The sequence below is a fragment of the Nothobranchius furzeri genome, chromosome 3 (assembly GCF_043380555.1).
Source record: "Nothobranchius furzeri strain GRZ-AD chromosome 3, NfurGRZ-RIMD1, whole genome shotgun sequence".
Lineage (NCBI taxonomy): Eukaryota > Metazoa > Chordata > Actinopteri > Cyprinodontiformes > Nothobranchiidae > Nothobranchius > Nothobranchius furzeri.
In genome coordinates, this window is record NC_091743.1 from 41,725,655 (window position 1) to 41,744,210 (window position 18,556).

The 18,556-nt window shown below is 45.4% G+C and overlaps 1 protein-coding gene across 12 annotated transcripts in view; it reads left to right on the forward strand.

Moving 5' to 3' along the window:
- The window catches only part of LOC107385828 (band 4.1-like protein 1), a 165,153-nt gene that overhangs the window by 19,214 nt on the left and 127,383 nt on the right, over positions 1-18,556 (forward strand). Inside the window, exon 1 of one of the 12 annotated variants that reach the window (XM_070549183.1) lies at positions 7,700-7,805. The exons of the other annotated variants lie outside the window; for them this stretch is intronic. The gene's annotated coding sequence lies outside the window, so the exon portion shown is untranslated. Of the gene's footprint in view, positions 1-7,699; positions 7,806-18,556 lie in introns of those variants that run through there. 12 annotated transcript variants of the gene reach the window in all.

Consider the following 18,556-nt stretch of genomic DNA (forward strand, 5'->3'; position numbering starts at 1 on the left):
CATGCAAACATTTGTGTATTTTCTTTTCGTTTTGCGCAATTCAATCGCCACTCGCCAGTTGGCAGCAGTGTGCAACGGGTTTTGTTTCCACCACTGAAATGTAAATCCCTCCATCATGGTTCAGATACCTCATGTTAAACATGTTACGTATCAGTTTGGACTGTTTATTGAACATTCTTTCAATAAATTCAGTAAAAAAAATTGCTTGTAACGTCTGAATGAATTTATCGCAATATATCGTGATATATCGTATCATCTCCCCTGTATCGTGATATGTATCGTATCGCCAGAATTTCAAAAATACACATCCCTACTTTATAATGTTACTTAGTGCATTACTAAGCATTAATAAACTATTTAATAACATGTTAACAACTGCTAACCATTATAAGTAATGCATTACTAACCAGACTAAATAGTTAACAATACAATGTTTATGAAGGAACCCTTTGTTTATTAATGCTTAGTAATGCACTAAGACATTAATAAAGGGATCCTCATTGTAAAGTGTTACCCAGTATAATGCTTAAAGCAGTGGTTCCCAAACTTATTTAGCCGCGCACCCCCTTCTATGTCCCGACCATGTCGACGCATCCCCCCCCCCCCCCCGCCCCCACATTGGGGCATGGCTCTCTATATATATATATCAGATGTCAAGCTAAACAGACAGGGTTAAAAAAAATCCCCATCACTTTCATTTTTTAAACAGTAATTAATAAACATTCGATACCATTACAATTTCCTTTGATTTCATTTTAAATAAATATTTAGAGTACCCAGGTAGCACATAAACAATGCAATTTAACGGTTTTCTTAAAGTAGGAACGTTTAACCTGTGCGGCCAGAGCGCTCTCCTTCCCTCTGCTCTGCGTAGACCTGAACTGATCACCTACTTGTGCGTAATCAAATGTCAATAGGGGACAAGATATAGCCATGATGTTCACTTTTGCCTCAGACCGACTTATTGCTGTTTTATGGTGAGGCTGAATCTGCGATCCGCTGCCACGCTGACTGGAATAACAAATGCTGCAGTAACAGGACTTGTGGTCAGGTTCATGAGGAGTCACTGGCTGGAGCGGACCCGACTCATCCCAGAAGCTAATATCTTAATTTGACCTTGAATGAAAAATAACCTGTTAAAAGTTTTTATCACGGTGGAGGCAGCGTTCATTTCTGCCTTCAGTCTGACGGCGCGCCGGAGTTAAAGCAGCGTGCGCGCTTATTGAATATGTGTGTGTGCGCGCGCGGCACAGCCGCTCAAGTCACCGCGTCTCGCGCTATTTAAACCAATGTTGTAAAATAACTTCTGCCCAGCCCAGATGTGCTCACTTGTGCACCCGTGAGCCGTGGTTCCGCTGGAACGTGTCTGACCTCTGACAGACGCACTCTGAACTTCAGATCTTCAGCACGCTGTTAATAGCCTGAATGGGAATCATTTCTTGTTATTTAGTTACATCCACAATGTTCTGTGTGTGAGGTTTACAACGTCAGAACACCTGCATGAGACAGGTGTTAATTACAATCTGCCAGAATGACTCACCACCTTCAGATTTCTCCAACACCGTTAAAAATGATCAAATACGGAACATATTGGCGTGCGCAGGCCAGAGTGCTGAAGCTCGGCGCATTGTTATTATGAAGCTAGCGCACATGTGGAGGACACACAAGCGCAAAAATATACTTGTTTTCAATTACATTTATTGGGCCCACTTACTTTTTCTTTGGCCCACCCACAAATGAGTTTCTACGCTAATGGTGACATATGACAGACTTCTCTGAGCTCCGCAGCCATTACACTTTTCACCTCGTGCACCCCCTAGCGGCAGCTCGCGCACCCCCAGGGGTGCGCGCACCACACTTTGGGAATCCCTGGCCTAAAGTAAAGCACAAGGATAAAAAGGCATAGGTGTGCTAAAGTGGAGAAGTTCTCCCTTAAACCACATGGCTTAAACATGTTCTTCACAAGGGTTAACTAGTGTCAACACGTGGTGTACATGTTATCTCGTGTTAGCGCATGTCAACAACCATATCCACATTATTCCTACGTCCCATCAGGCTTTGTGCGAAAGATGTAAGATGCCTGCATAAAGGGAGTTACAGTAGTCCAGTCTGGTGGTAATGAAGGTGCGGACAACAGTTTCCAGATGTTTACGTGAAAGAAACTGCTTAATCCTAGCTATTCTCCTGAGATGGAAATAGCAGGTTCTGCTTGTTCCATTGACCTGGGTGTCCAGTCACTGAGAAACTGCATGCATGCAGTTTGTTGTTTTGCTGCTAATACAGTAGCAGGTGCAGCTGCTAATACAGTAGCAGGTGCAGCTGCTAATACAGTAGCAGGTGCAGCTGCTAATACAGTAGCAGGTGCAGCTGCTAATACAGTAGCAGGTGCAGCTGCTAATACAGTAGCAGGTGCAGCTGCTAATACAGTAGCAGGTGCAGCTGCTAATACAGTAGCAGGTGCAGCTGCTAATACAGTAGCAGGTGCAGCTGCTAATGCAGTAGCAGGTGCAGCTGCTAATACAGTAGCAGGTGCAGCTGCATATTTTTGCAATAAAAATGTTATGTTGTAATGGAATTCATGCATTAGTTTTTGTTTGCTTTGAACCCAGAGCAGACGTCACACTCCAGACGACATCAACACTGCATTCTTTAGGATTTGTTCATTCATCGTGAGTAATATCGATATCGCAATATTAAGCACTGTTATCGAATATCGCAGGTTTTCCTAATATCGTGCAGCCCTAAATTTGATGGATGTTTCCAGAGAGTTATGGTAAAAACTACACATTGTCACTTTAAGGGCTGTTTGTTAGCAACAACAACTAGCGTGCAACGCTGTAAGAGCCGACCACAGCCCTTTTTATTACACTTGTGCATTCCCTACTCTTACCATTTAAAATGTTTGTCTCCAGTAGACCTGCTGTGAGTGTAAGACCAGTCTGTCTTGATCCACTGGATGTAATGAAACTCACAGTAACCATAAGGGCTGGAAGAAACTTGCTTTTAATTACGCATACACATTTATTGTGGCTGCCTTGTGTAATTTGCACCTGAAGCATTGTTTGTGTGCGTCCTCTGCAATTAAAGTGAGGCATTTGCAAGCTGCAATAAGTGAATAACCAATAGAGGGAGTTGACAAAACAAGCAAACTTACTTGCCAGTGTCACGCCATCTCAGGTTTACGGGTCTTTCGTACTATCTGCGATACCGCTGCTGTCTTTTCTTTCTGTCGGGATCTGAAAATGTACCAGTCACTGATATCTTCTATTGACGCCATGTTTGTTTTGGTTGTACCCCACAAACCCAGGACTCTTTCCAGTCTGAGTTCACCACTGTGCCCCCTAGTGCAACACTCCAGTACTGCGTGCAGCAGCAAATATGTGAACAAGACGCAGCCTGTTTCAACACAAGGTTAAAAACAAGGATGTTCCGGGCCTTAGACGTACAAAAACAACTGATTCACTTCTTTTACCAACCCAATGCAAGATGGCCACCACAGTTGGTTAACATTAGCCAATTCAACATTAGCTATACCTCAGCCAGTTTTACAGATACAAAGTTAAATTCGGCTTGCTAGTAGCATGAAATGATTTTGGTTTGAAAAGCAGCAAACAAATGAATTCTAGCCTTTTATTTATTTCTTTGGTGGACTAAAGCTCCCCATAGGTGGTTTTTAATGTAGCGTTTCAAGCACAGCAGAGATGACCCTTTTAACCTGCGGCTGTTCCTCTGTGGTAATCCTCCACACAGTGCTTGTCGTTTTCTTCACACAGACAGTCAGTGTCACCAAAACAGCTGCGTGGAAACACAGTTGCTGGTTATCGTAGCTTTTTCTGTGATGCCAGGTCTCACTTTTCACACTCCCAACAGTTTTAGTCCTGTTACTACCTCCACTGTTGGATCAGATGGGTATGAGAGACGCATCAAACCTCGAGTCCTGTTCTGCCTCTGTACGTTTCATATTATCGGCTCTTTTCCTTTTAAACTTCAGTAATGACAACAGCATCAAACCTCGCGTGACTCTGAGTTCTAATCACGTTGTCTGGTCAATAGTTTGACTCCTTCCTGTATTTGTCCGAGTCAGACCAAATCCAGCTTGGTGACTTTTCTTCTCCTCCTGCGCACTGCTGCTGAACAGTTGGGTTTATATTACTCAGCATCCCTCCTCCTGCAGCTTCCTGCTCATGCTGTCGGCCTCAGCGTGCAGCCTCACCATCGTAACACATCCACGCCGGCTGGGAAGAGATGACTTCTCCATAGCTGCAGATCTTAAAAAGTTAAGTTCCTTTAAAGGGAACCAAACTCTGAGATAGTGCGCGTTTCTCTGCATGTGAAGAAAAGCCACTGCTGATGTGGACATGTCAGTGTTTGTGTGTTAAGTTGAGATGCCAGAGGGTTCGCTGCACGGCATGCTGTCTAACAACATTTGCAATTCAAATGAGGCCACATGAAGCATCCGAAGCAGTCCTCCTCTTCACCTTCATGTTCTTTGGAGGCAACCATTCCCAACACGTGAAACTTGGTTCAGATTTATATCAGCTCATTGATAGTTACCTGTAAACATCACTGAGGTGGCAAACAAGTCGCCTTTTTCTTTAAAATTGCTGATTGTGTATGTGTTGCCTGTTTGCAGTGTTGCATAAATGTGAGTTCACCTGGACTCGACCTGGAATGGTCACAGCTGGTAGTGTGTGAGTGTAAATGTGTGTGTGCTGCACTTGGTTGTCACTGAATTTTATGTGACCCATCATGTCTTGTTAGCTGGGGGGGGGGGGGGGGGGCAAGTATTTTTATTTACTCTGATGGATTGTTATTTGGTTGTTAAAACAGCTTCAAATTCCACAGTTGGATGCAGCGAGTTAAGCCCAGTTTATGCTTCCGTGTCTGCGTCGGCACGGAGACAAGCAACACCGTTATCCATCCTTGAGAGGTTTCTCCAGCAGGCCCGCAAGGACGACCCCAGAACAGCGCTACGCCCTCTGTTGTCCTGGTGGGGATTTGCTTTGCAACACTCCCCTGCAGACGGAGGAGTCAGAGAGCAAGACGTTTCTGTCAGTGCGTTTGCGTCTCCCTCGGGGAGCTGACGCAGAAGCAGAAACTAGGCTTAAGGCTGGGTTCACACTGCAGGAAAACTGTGCTTATTGTTGACCTGATTCTCCCCTTCCGATAATCTTAAAGCAGAGTCCAGAGCTTTTCACCAGAAGGCACCATCTAGAGGTGGAAACATGTATTGCACCTTTAAGCCCCTCTCCCAACTTCCGTGATTATGGCTGAAAGCAATGCCTCTTGTTTGTGAACGAGCACCTCTAGACAGCCAAAAGAGCTAAACCATATTGTTTATGTATGTATGTGTTATGTTTATGTATGTATATATAAAAGACTTGTTCATAAAATATTTCACCAAACCAGCATCAGTCTAGCTATGTCTGCAAATGCACGTGGGGGCTCTGTGGTTGACGTCTGTAACTACTGGCTAATGCTGAGCGACGCTCACTTTAAAGGTCATGGTGTTGTACGGGACGAGGGAGGGGGTGGGGCTTGGCAAATATGGTTGACGTGTTGCCAACATTGTATCACAGTACAGGGTAATACTATCACTTTTAAGGATTTAAAGGACATTCAATTCAATTCAATTTTATTTATATAGCACCAAATCCTGACAAGTGTCGTTTCAAGGCACTTCACATAATAAACATTCCAATCCAGGTCAGTTCATTAAGTTAATCAGAAAAAAGTTTCCTATATAAGGAACCCAGCAAATTGCATCAAGTCACTGACTAGTGTCAGAGTCTTTAAAGCAATCCTCATACTAAGCAAGCACTTAGCGACAGTGGAGAGGAAAACTCCATTTTAACAGGAAGAAACCTCCAGAGGATCCTGGCTCAGTATAAGCAGCCATCCTCCACGACTCACTGGGGATCGAGAAGACAGAGCAGACACACACACACACACACACACACACACGCGCACGCACGCACGCACGCACACACACACACACACACACACACACACACACACACACACACAGCAATGTTTCTATAGTTACATTGTGATTTCTTAGTAAATATTCTATTTGGTGAGAGATAAACTTTATTGTATTTATCCTAGTGAATCTATAATTAAACGGGTAAACTAGTATTAGCACATCCGACGTCAAGAAAGTAAAAAGTTATTATCAGGAGAGGGAGAAAGTTTAAGTGGTTAGCAGCAGTGTTCAAGACGATGGCCCCCTCCATGAGGCCACCACAGCTCAGCAGAACATTGTAGCTTCTTCTTTTTTTAGATGGAGGCATGTTGGAGGCAGGGCAAGGGAGAGCCGTCTTTACCGACTGTACACTTCACCTCCCTCTACTCCCCCACTTGTCCAGATCTAGGCTAACATAAGATTTTAACCATAGGCCCTATCAAATAAAATGTTTTAAGCCTAGTCTTAAAAGTTGACAAGGTGTCTGCCTCACGGACTAAGGCTAGGAGTTGGTTCCCCCAGAGAGGAGCCTGATAACTAAAAGATCTGCCTCCCGCCATAATTTTAGATATTCTGGGAACCACCAGTAGACCTGCAGTCTGAGAGCGAAGTGCTCGGTTAGGAACATATGGAACAATCAGATCACTGATGTATGATGGAGCTTGATTATTAAGAGCTTTATATGTGAGAAGGAGGATCTTAAAATCTATTCAAAGATCACATTAAAGATCTCCTTAACCTATTGAAGAAGAGCGACTCTGGTCATAAAGACTCTTAATAAGGTTAGGGTCTGGAAGCTGACAAGGCTGATCACATTTCCTAACTACGCTTTTATAATTTGAGCCTATTTAATCCAGGTATTTTCATCCATTAGGGAAGAGAAAAGCTATTGATGAGAAATTGATGGAATTCCATGTCGGGCTGAAGTCCTCTGGTTTTTGATGATCCCCTCTGAAAGGTGGCTGCGTTAATTAGGCCCTAAGAGCTCGTCTCCGGGGAAAGCCGGTAACCTGCTGCACCTTTTGTAGAACCAGCCTGCTGTCATGCATTTGCTTAGGTAAATTTCTGCAGTGACCTTCAGTGTTGGCCTGATGCTGTTAGAGGTGCACTTCTATTTATTAGTTTGGCTCATGCTCCCTCAGCAGAGAGAGGATGTGGGGTTTGTGGCGGTTATGAAAGCAGCAATGTTTTGTTTTTACTCCAAACGTTTTACACTCATTGTGTTTATGTGGCCTAGAGATGCAGAAATGTGATATTTATTATTGATTGGCTAATACGGCCGTAGTTTCAGTATCCTGGCTGCAGCGGTTGACATGCTGTTCTCTTTATGCTGTCCTTTAGTCAGATGCTTTAATCACAGAGGTGGTGTGCTTTTGTACATCTGAATTAAGCTTCATAATAATGCAGCACTGCAGATGTATCGGCATCCCTCCACAGGAAACGTGCATCATCGTTTAGTCTGAATGGTGTGCCAGGAAGTGTCCTGCAGCAGTGATCACACTTATTTGGTCCTTTCTGTGGGGAACCTCCCCCCAAAGCAATCGTAGTCTTGTTTTGTGTCTGATCAGGGCTTTATGTTTCCTTTTGCTTTGCTTTGCTCTCACACAGCTTCCGGGAATTCATTGCCTCCCTCGTATCACATCATCCTGTTTTCACTCGGATGAGAGAGTGGAGAGAGGGGAGCTATTTCATGCCACCAGACAGGTTTATTTCACCGTTCTGTCTCCAACCATTGCTCATCTTACTGTTCAGGGTTGATGGGACGCCTGGCTCTGTCCTTCTGAAGGAGCTTTAAAGCCTGAGCAGCAGTGGCTCTGCTTGCCTCAGCCTCATGATTGCTGTGAGTCAGCAGGTTCTTATTTTTTCCCTTTTTTTACTCTGTCTTTGCATAACTACACTAGTCTCTCTCGTCACAGCCGCCGTCTTTGAGCAAATCTCCTGCCTCTCGTGGATGAGATTCATCATCTTGTTTTCTGACTTTGATCTCGAGCATTGAAACCCAAAATGGTGCTCAATTTTGCCTCCCTACAGTAAAGCAGGAATTCTATTTTGAGCAACTTTGAACATGTGTGGTGAGCGAGCTGTTGTCTTGTATTTTCAGCTTGCTTATTCTGCCTTCAGTGAGGTCTGCTGCAGAAACACTTTTCTCTAGCTTCTCTATTTTGTCCTCTCTTGCTAAAGTACAGCAGCGGCCATTGTTTTCTCTCAGCCACTTCACACTTTGCAATAATTAATTTAAGCCTTGGCATTCTGCAGTTTTGCAGGAGGACTAATTCTATCGTCTGTCTGTGTTCATTTCCCTTGAATATTAGGATGTGAGGCTGGCTGAGTCTTGTGTAAAGCATGCATATAGAGGAAAACTGGTCTGTATTGTGTTTAAATTACATAAAACAGACAATAATTAATGTCAAGCATATTTTTTTTATCAGAGTTTTAAAGCAGCATTGAGAAACGATGGAGTTGTTTAACTTAGAAGTCTAGACCAACAATAGAAGAAGAAGATTTTGCTCTGCAGGTCAGTCTACCCTCAGCAGGTCTACCACTGGCCTCGGCAATTTTATGTCGAGCCAGTCACAGAGATGGTCTCAGTACGAGAGCTGTGACACAAAAAAACTACAAAAATGGCGTCGGCACAGGAACAGCGCTTGTTTGAAACGGCTTTGGCATCAACTTTGAATGATTTAGACTTGGAAAATGAGCAGATAGAGGTACTTAACTTATTTTTATTTAGATAAAGGATGTATTTGCTTCTTCGACCGTGTGTGGTGTCCTTTTGACCGATTTCTGCAGCAATGAATACGTCTTGTTGTTTGTTGCTCTGATCAACACATTCTCACACTCGAAGCGTCGAGAAATGACGATGGGTGACCAAGCGTTTGTTTCCGACACGCTGGAATGCGACGAGAGGTGACACGCCGTGCCAGAGCGTCAGTTTCTGACGCCCGCGGTAAAACGCACATTTCATCGACATTTAACCTCGAACCTCTTGCTATTTAACCTTCCCCTCACCCTCATCCTATCCTTAACCCAGTTGCTCATTCTAAACTTCCCGTTTACCGTGCTGGAGAGGAACATTACAACTAGGAACAAAGTTTTGCAAACGCAAGAGGGTTAGGGTTAGGATGGGGGTGAGGGGAAGGTTAAATAGCAAGAGAGTAAAGGTCAGAATTCTGTGAAATCTCCGTTTTACCGCGGCAGTTGGGAGTCTGGCACAGCACGTCGGCTCCCGAAACAAATGCTTAGTAACCCAGCGCCATTTTTTGGCGCTGTGGTTGTGACAACGTGCTGCTCTGATTGGTCCAATATTGTGCAGAGACAATTTAAAACACAACCTTAGATTCCACTCCATGAGCGAGCTCTGGCTATGGGTCACGGTCAGACTATATAATTACATGCAAGCTTGTCAAGCTAGGAGCTGTTGCCCCTTTGGTCAATTAAAAAAATAATATGTGCATGGTCTTCAATTCAATTCAGTTCAATACAATTCAATAATACTTTAATAATCCCAGAGGGAAATTAGAGTTTCAGTACACGCAATTCTGAGATCAGACATACATACATACAGTATATGACATGAATTGGTGACTGTGGTCATTCACAACCTGAGTCACGCTACTTTAATAGATTAAGAGGGCTTATATGAGGATAGAGTCGGGGGGGGGGGGGGGGGGGGGATAAAAGACACTTCAGAGTTACCCTCCACAGGGAGGGTAGCTTTGCTATGCAAAAAACACCTCAGACAGATGTGCACACAGACTTCAGACATTACACAACATAAGTGTCCACTAGGTGGGGTGGTAGGGTTGGGACTCTCCTCACTTCGGTGCGTGCACCCGCATGGGGCAGCGCTCATCACCTCCGTTTGGACAGGGGAGGGAGATGATGGGTTAGAGAGCACATTGACTCCTAGATACGGTTCCACGGCTTTCACCGGTCACAGTCCTGCCCAGGCTGGGATAGGGAGAAAAAGTTGCCATAGTGACGGCAACATTCCTTATTTGTTCTGAGGGGGGAGTTATCACTTCAGCCTCACAGGCTCCAAGGGCACCAGATTCAGTTAAGAATTGTTTTGGGGACAGACAGAGAAAATTTCCTCTCTGCCTTAGAGTTCTGTTGGTCTCCAACTCCTCTAGATCCAATAATGGCGTAATTAATCAATCCCAATCCGTGCTGATCCGTCCACTCGCTCCTTGATGGAATCCACCTTCTGTGTCAGAGCCTGAATCTCAGCCAAAGTTCCAAGCTTTCGACTCATCTCGACAATTATATGAGTTTGTGCGTTCACAGCGCGATGCATTCCATCCCTGAGCTCTGGGACTGAGCCAATATTCCTCGAAAGCTCGTTAATTTTCCAGTAAGCCAGGTAACCGCTCAGGCCAAACAGCAGGAATCCCGACACCAAAACCACGAAACCACCAAACATCTTCAGAATCCTCTACAGACAGTTGGGAGAGGCAGATCAGGTTTCACTGTTTCCAGGAGTCCATGATATACCCAGCTGGCTCTGTCCCAGAGGGACATCCGGGAGCCCCTTCTCCCGTTCTCATCGTTGAAAAAATTTAGTCAATCGCGTTGAGAGACCAACTGACCAGATCCATTTTAATAATTTCCAGTTTCCAGAAAAAATGCAGAAGCGCCATACACACAAGACAGGACAAAGAGCCTTGGGATAAGGGGGAGGGAGAGGAGAAAAAAGCATCTGTATTCTCCAAGAGCCGGAAGTTGTATCTCAAAAGCGAGTGCTATCTGCTAGCTCTACGTGTTGTGGACTCAGCCGCAGCAAGGTTGATTTATAGCTCAGTATCTGTCAGAAGGACTGAGTTATGGATATTTCTTCTGTTTGTTAATGATAAGCTGTGACGGCCATCTTGAACTGGATTGACTCTAAAGGTTAATCAGGTAGACTTTCTGAGCATTTCATTAAAGTCTGTAAAACAACTTGTGTTTAAACGGTGACCTAAACTGACCATTTGGAATGACGGTTTCAGACACGTCAGCGTTCATGTATGTGTTCGCCACGGTAGTTTGTCTGTTGCAGGTAAAATGCGGCTGAATTTGGCCTGCTGCTTTGTTCTTAACAAGATCTGCAGCTCAGTGAAGGACTTTGGGTTCGCTCTGACCTCTACATTATACTTCACTGGTAATTATCCTGAAAGATGATTATGCTCTGAATGCCCAGTGAAGCAGGTGGGTGTAGCCTGCAGGCAGGCTGTGAGTGGCTGCCGGCGAGCTGTAAAACGCGCTCTGTGTTTCTCACTGATGAGAAGTGTTGGTGCTGAGGGGTCGTGCTGCCTGGTGCTTTTTGCTGTGTTTTCTTTAGACACATACAGACAGTTTGAACCGCTTTCAGATGGTCGTGTGGCTTCTAAACTGGTCCAACAGGTTGGGAGGATGCGTCTCTCCTGACGACTGGACGGTGTTTACTGTTCTTGCGTCTTAAGCTGTGGGCACACTTTACACTCATCTCGTGTGGTTTCTCTTGCACCACCTTGCTTGTTGCTGTGCTTGGCAGCTCTGTGGAAGATCAACTGTGCTTCACACCCACACACCAAATCTTCCAGTTTGGATTTTGATGCTGGGAAACTTGTCTACTCATTATTTCATCAAATCCCTGACATAAATATCACGTCATCTGTGAGGGAAAAGCAGCAAATCTGCCTCTGGTGATGGGAATATAGAATCCTGTTCGCCCTTTCAGAGTGTTACCGTGCATCTTATTTAAAATAGAAATATTCTGCCTAAACTGTCAATGTGGTGTCCTCTTCAGCTTAAAAGCCTGCACTACATTTGCATTTGAATTTGAATCCACCATTGTCAGCCATCGCTATTAGCTAAACTAGTATTTCTGTTGTGACTGCTCTGCAGCCGAGTTTTGGCCACACCTCCAGCTGGCTCGGCCAATCACGAGTCGATATGAAGCGTTACGCTCAGAGCCTCTTTCAATGAAAAACATTATTGAGAGAATCCCCCAGCAAACTGCTGTTTCTCTGTTTGCTCCTCTGAATGAGCGACGTGTGTGTGTGTGTGTGTGTGCTGGGGGTGGTGGGTGGGGGGGTTGCTGTCAGTCACTGCTTCAGCGCAGCGACATATATAGTGGACAATTAATTTCCATAGGCTCCAATATCACTTTTTTGAGGCCAAATGGGAGGTGGCCACCACTGCCATTTTGACCGTGTCACAGGTTCCGTCAAGCCCAGACAATTCCAAAAAAGGGAAGAGAGGTGGAGCTGAGGGTGGGGCTGTAAGGCTGGGATCAACTGACGAGACCCGGTCGAACTAGCTACAAGCTAACCTGAAGCTAACCCAAAGCTAATGCGGAGGTGGAAGCTAAGCTAACGGAGGTAGCAACCTAGCTACAACCGGAGTTAACTGTGCACAACACCAGAGCTTCTGAGTCAGAGATACGCCAGGCTGACCGCTAGGTAAAACCGGGTGGAACACAGAGGTCTCCGAGAGCTCCACAAGCCGGCAGCCGCACAGCACACAGAAGCCGCAATCAGACAGAGATGGACCGGGCTGCGGGGAGAAACAGCCGGCATTCCGGGTGGAAAACATCGGTCTCCCGAGAGCTCCACAAGCTGATAGTTGGAACCCAGCTCCACCAACATGTTATATTTCAACCCATTTTCTAAAGTGCAGCATTATGTTAAATGCACTGGGTTTTACCCTATTACATTTAAATTTCATGGTTAAACAGTACATGTTAAAATCTAAGCTCAGCTCGGCAGTGACCTAAAATACATAAATATAATTTTACTTACCGAAAAAAACGAAGTGGAGAATCCTTGGATGCTCTATTAGTGCAATTAATGCCACAGCAAGTCATTTTGTCCAACAATTGCACAAATAATATCCAAAACAGAATACACAAACACAGAGACTCAAAATCCCGGATCAGTTTCCAGGCCAGGCCGAGGCTCTACTGAGGCCTTTCCCCGGAGCTAGCTCTGTGGTCACGTGGGTCTGATGCTCATTAATTATACAGAATTTTAGGCTTTTAATACACTTAAACAGAAGAGTGAGAAAAAAATTCACCCCACTCAGAGTTGTCATGAGTGTAAACTAGATCATTTAAACCAAAAACATGTTTTGGTACCAGGCTGTAAACATGTTTATTTCTGCTGTAAAATTGGTATTTTAAACTGATTTGCTCGCTTCTGACACCAGCCCCCAGTGGAGGAGGGTGGAACTGCAATTTTTGGTACTTCCGGTGTCGGTACAAGATCTGCTCGGGTGCAAAATTGGCTCGGGGTCCGTCGACTGCCGATGACGTCTAAGTAGTTGATTGGCTGAACATTACGGAACCTTACGGAATTACGCAATCACGTTACGTTGTTATCACGTTACGTTGGTCCAGGCAAATCTTTCTGTTGGAAAGATGGACAACTTTTACAAAGAAATCCATCATTACCTCTTTGAAAATACACTTTTAGCACAGAGCTGCTTGTATATTAGGGCTGAATGATTAACTGCATGTGCAATTAAATTGCGATGTGACAAAAGGAGATTTTCTAATCGCAAAGGCTGCAATTTGGCAGCGAGTGGTTAGCGCAATGCTAATATACATGGAAAACCCCATAGGAATGCTAATGCTAATATCGCCGATTACATTATTACAAATTATGAATTAGAAACGTGCCAAATGATTACATTTGGAGTCTAATAGAAAGTAAAACTACCATCAATCAAATAAGTACAGACAGGTATTTTAGTAAAGCCAGAAAACTATTAACTCCAGAGTTTTGGCTAGCAGCTATGAGCGTAACTATATGCATGGACAAGACGTCAAAAACTCTAAACATAAAATACTTCAATAAACGGGACACACTTCTTTCCTGCAAATACAATTTCACAGGTGTTGCTAATACCTATGATCCTTCAAGGGATGTGCTCAAAGAGGAGTTTAACATTATGAATACAATATAGTGTTTTATTTTACAAATTCCATTATAAACACAAACTTACGTCTTATGAAACGTTATTTTAATAACGAAACTGCTAAATTCTTTCCAACAGTATAGATGTGTAGTGTATTTTGGCCGAGTGGGTTTGCCGTACTTTGACGTCATCGGCAGTCGAAGGACCCCGAGCCGATCTTGCACCCGAGCAGATCCTGTACTGACACCGGGTTTGACTCAGTTTTAAAGCCGCATTGTGGGGGCCTGCTTCAGCGCCACTCTCTCAGGCGACGCCTTCCTTAGATGCATTTTCAAACAGGAAGTTTGGGCGGATAAAACTGTTTAAGCAGCTGCTGTCATGAAAATAAACATGAAAAACTATGAAAATGCGAAACAAACATTTTTGTGCCGTGCATCGGCCGGGAAAGTGTGTGTGTGTGTGTGTGTGTGTGTGTGGGGGGGGGGATTTCGTAGGAAAAACACTGTGATAAGTTGATGTTGCTCAGGTACAAAAATGCATATCTAGGAATCAGTAGGGTCAGAAACATAAAGTAGGACCACCATGAATAGTCGATGATGCTGACTTTTTTACTAATGAATTTATCTTTAATTACATAAAGGTTTGATTAAAGTGGTTCTGACTGCCATGTGCATCACTAAGAAAACTATCCTCTTGAATTGGAAAAATAGAGAAACTCTCTGCATTAACCAGTATGGAAATCTTTTGTTAGATCATATCGCACTTGATATAGCCTCTGCCTCCACTTCAGATGAATCTCTCTGGGCTCCTTTGATCGGTTCCATCACATAGCGAAGGTGGGGGGCCTTTGATGTTGTCCTGCGGGATGGTGTGGGTGGGGGGGTGTGGGGTCTGAGTTTGGAGTATCCGGATGTTCCCTGGAGGTGGGTTCACTGGGGGGTGTCTGGGACTGGGGGGCCGTTGCCCCCCTCTGGAGGTGCTTGGGTTGCCTCGGGGGGTGGACTACTGGCGGTTGTGAGTGGGGCCCCTTGGGGATCTTGGCGGCGGCCATGGGTCACTGCCTGGCAGCTGCAATACCCCTGGGCGGGTCTGGGTGGGGGCCTGGGGTCTCGGGGTTTGGGGGTGGCCGGCCCTGTGTGGGGATCTGGGCGGGGCCTTGGGGGTCGGGTCCTGACATGTATGCTGCCGGGAAGAAGGCAGGAACACGCAGCAGTGCCTGGCCCGGGTTCGGGGGCATCAGGTAGACCTTGGCTCCTCTGCCGTTCCATCACAGGGGAGGGGGAGGTCCAGGACGGGGAGGACCAAACCTTACCTGGATGTCCCATGTCTTATATATTCTGGAAGTTGTGCAAATGCAGAGATGGGCATAGATATTCTGCTGGGATGGGGCTGGGTTGGTGCCCTCGGACTCCGTGAGGCTCTGTAATGCTGCTGCTTTGGGCCCTGGCAGGATGGGCTGGGGTCTCCATGCCCTGGGTGGCAGTTTGACAACAGAGGTGCCTATTGGGGCCAGTGGGGGAGCTGGCTCCCTGGAGGGCTAAGCCCAACCAGCCATTCCTCCCCATCCCCGCATATTTCTCTCCTCCTGCTCCCTCACATCATCACACAAACTTACACATAGGACCTTGGGGGGTGGGCAAGTCAGGGAGTGCGGGTATGGACCCCATTTCCGCATTCCTGTGGCAACCTGCCCCCCAATTTTATTTGCACCTTAAACGCTTCCACTGACGACATTCCACACAAACACACACTTAGGGCCTTGGGAGTGAGCACATTCAACGGCATTTGGCAGGGGGATATTTCAGCCTCCTCCCGAGTGCCGGTGCCCACTTCCAATTTTAAACCGCACTTAGACACTGATGGCTGAGGGTGTAAGTGGGGTGGTGCGGTGGCATCAGCTGGCATATGCCGGATGATGCCCGCACTGCCCACTCACCACAGCCATGGAATACACCTCATGATCACACAACACTATATTGGAGCAGGTGGAGGGAGACTAGGGGTCTTGGCCACCTCTGTTGTTGCTAGGCTTCCTGGGGCTGGAGGCTAGGAGGGAGATCTGGCCGTCTGGTTGGGGTCTGAGGTGATGGGTTGCTGTGCTCAGCGTTGGGCGGGGGAGCCTGCTCATCAGCACCCCAGCAGAAAGGGTCAATCTCTGGTTACCGGTGATGGTTGTACCCCATGTGCAGCAGTACCGGGACCAGAGTTTATAGGGTGTGTATGGGGAGCATGAGTGAGTGTCCGGCGTGCATTTTTGTAAGTCTTGGGTTGTATGTGCATGTGTGAGCATGAGGGAGGGAGTGTGTGACTGTGTTTGTGTATGACTGTATATGTCAGGTGGGGCCTTTGGGTCCTCCCCTCTCCTGGAACTTCTCTTGATGAAATAGATCTTTGTCCCCCCTCCCCTTGCCACACCTGGTGTGGGGGCTTGTGCCATGGTCTGCCTGAGTGTTCGTGGCAACCGGGTCTGGGGGTTTAAGATTTTGGCATCTGCCTGATAGATCCCGGTGGCTGCCTGGTGGGGTCTGGGTCCCTGGGCTCTGCTGGGTCCCCGGCGGGGGTGGTCGCCCCTGGGTCCCGGGCTCGGCCGGCTAGGGGGTGGGAGGCTGCGGGCGGGCCTGTGGGCTTGCCGCTGATATCTCCAGGGACTCGGCCGGCTGCTGGTTGTGGCCCCCCGGGGCGATCCTCTGTGCCTCTCGAGGGGGGCGGGGGCCTTTCTGGTTTCAGTCTCCTTGGGGTTCCTGCATTCTGGGGCAACGCCTGGATCTCTGGGAGTTGGAGCTCCCCCCGTCTCCACCGCATCTTTGGGGGGCGGATCTGTGGTCCCTCACACTTTCTGTTGGACGCTCCTATAGAGAAACCTTAAATAAACAAGCGCGTGTACACACACAGGTGCTCACATGGTGCTCTCAAAAGTATGGGCTTGGGTATGTTAAACACAGGTCTTAAGGCTATGGTGGGCACTTAATGCACTGTGATTTATTATCGTGATTCTTCAGTTAAGCAATGTTGATTATATATATATATATATATATATATATATGTATTGTTTTTTTGTTTTTTTTTTTCATCAAGTTCACGCAGTGATAGGTAGATCTTGTTGTATTGTTGTTGTGTCCCTTTTTTGTGTCCTTTTGTTTTTTTTTTTGTCTTTTTCTGCAGGTCTAGAAGCAGACTCTTGTTCACTGTTTATTTTTGTGGACCCCCCCCCCCCCCCCCCACCTTTTCTCTTCCTTTCTCTTTCACCTCTGTCTCTGTGTCTGGTCGGAATTACAAAGCATTCAACAACAATAACAATAAAGTTTTAAGTATCAGGCGTGACATTAAAAGCAAACACTTTGATGCTCCACCTGAGAATAAATCTGTAAGGCTTGTCACCAGCATTCAGACATCAATTCTGCTTGCTTCACAGCCAGACAGGACACGGTAAAAAAAAAAAAAAAAAAAAAGGTTTGATTAAAGTATCAGTTCTCCTCCCCACCACTGGTCTGCGCTGTTTTTATCAGTAGAATTTGCCTCTATTAACGGCCTTAGCCTCCAGCGGCTCCAGGCTTCAGTGAGCTCATACAGAAATACTAATGACAGACATAATCTAAAGTCTGGAGTTGGTAAACATTGAAATAAATGTGATTTGTTCTCCCTGAGGGTTCTTTGTCTCACCACAGCTGCACGAGTGTCTGAAAATGAGCGGCTGAATGCTCTATGGAGCGGGATGGGTGTGTGAAACATTCTATAAGGAATACAGAATCTGATTAACACACATGTTATTTTACACTAATGTTTATTTATAGAGCACCAGAAAGAATCACAAAGTGCTTCACAAACAATAAAATCACACCAATAAAACAATAAAACAGGCTACTATTAAAATCTATATAAACACACACCAATTACAGGTTACTGCACGGATTCTACTTCCTGTTTTAGCACATTTAACTATGTAGATAGTATTCTGCTAGCTGAATAACAGTTAATATACTAAACAAGTTTCCAGTTCAGACTACTTTCTAACTGATCTGTCATCCGAGCATGTGGGCAGATTAAACTTTCACAACATGCAAGGTTCAGTTTTTTAATGATTAATAAAATATTTTTATCTTGTAGCTGACATTTCTTCCAATTCAATATGCAGCATTTGATTTTGTGGTTATCCATGAATCCTAAAGTGGTCTCCGACTCATAAAAGAAAGAAAAATAGACAATTGTGTGGAAAAAAATGACAATTTAGAAAATCTAGAAACAGCAGCTTTTTGCAATCTTAACTGATGTTCCATTTGTGGTTCTTTTTTAAACACAGGAAAGGTTCCTCTTTACCTTGCTGACGTTTCGTTTGCCGACTGCAAAACTTCCTCAGGGCTGACACTGATGGTGGCGTCACTTCCTACTCCGTTTATCGCCCTCTGCTGCCCGCTCTCCCCTCTCCGACGATGCAGTCCCATGCGCGATCCAACGAGTAAACTCCATCGTCTCTGTTCATGGTCCCACATCCACGTCTCCCTATCTCGATAGCTTCCTTGATCCATATTTTGTATTTCTGTTGTTCGGTGTTTACGATACTTGTGTTGTCCCAGTCCATTACATGGTTTTCTCTTATGCAGTGATCTGTTACGGCTGACTTCTTTATTGTACTTTCTGCTTCTTCTTTTGCTGCTCTTGTGTGTTTTCGACTTGTTTCTTTCTCACACTCCTTTCTATGTTCTATTGTTCGTGTGT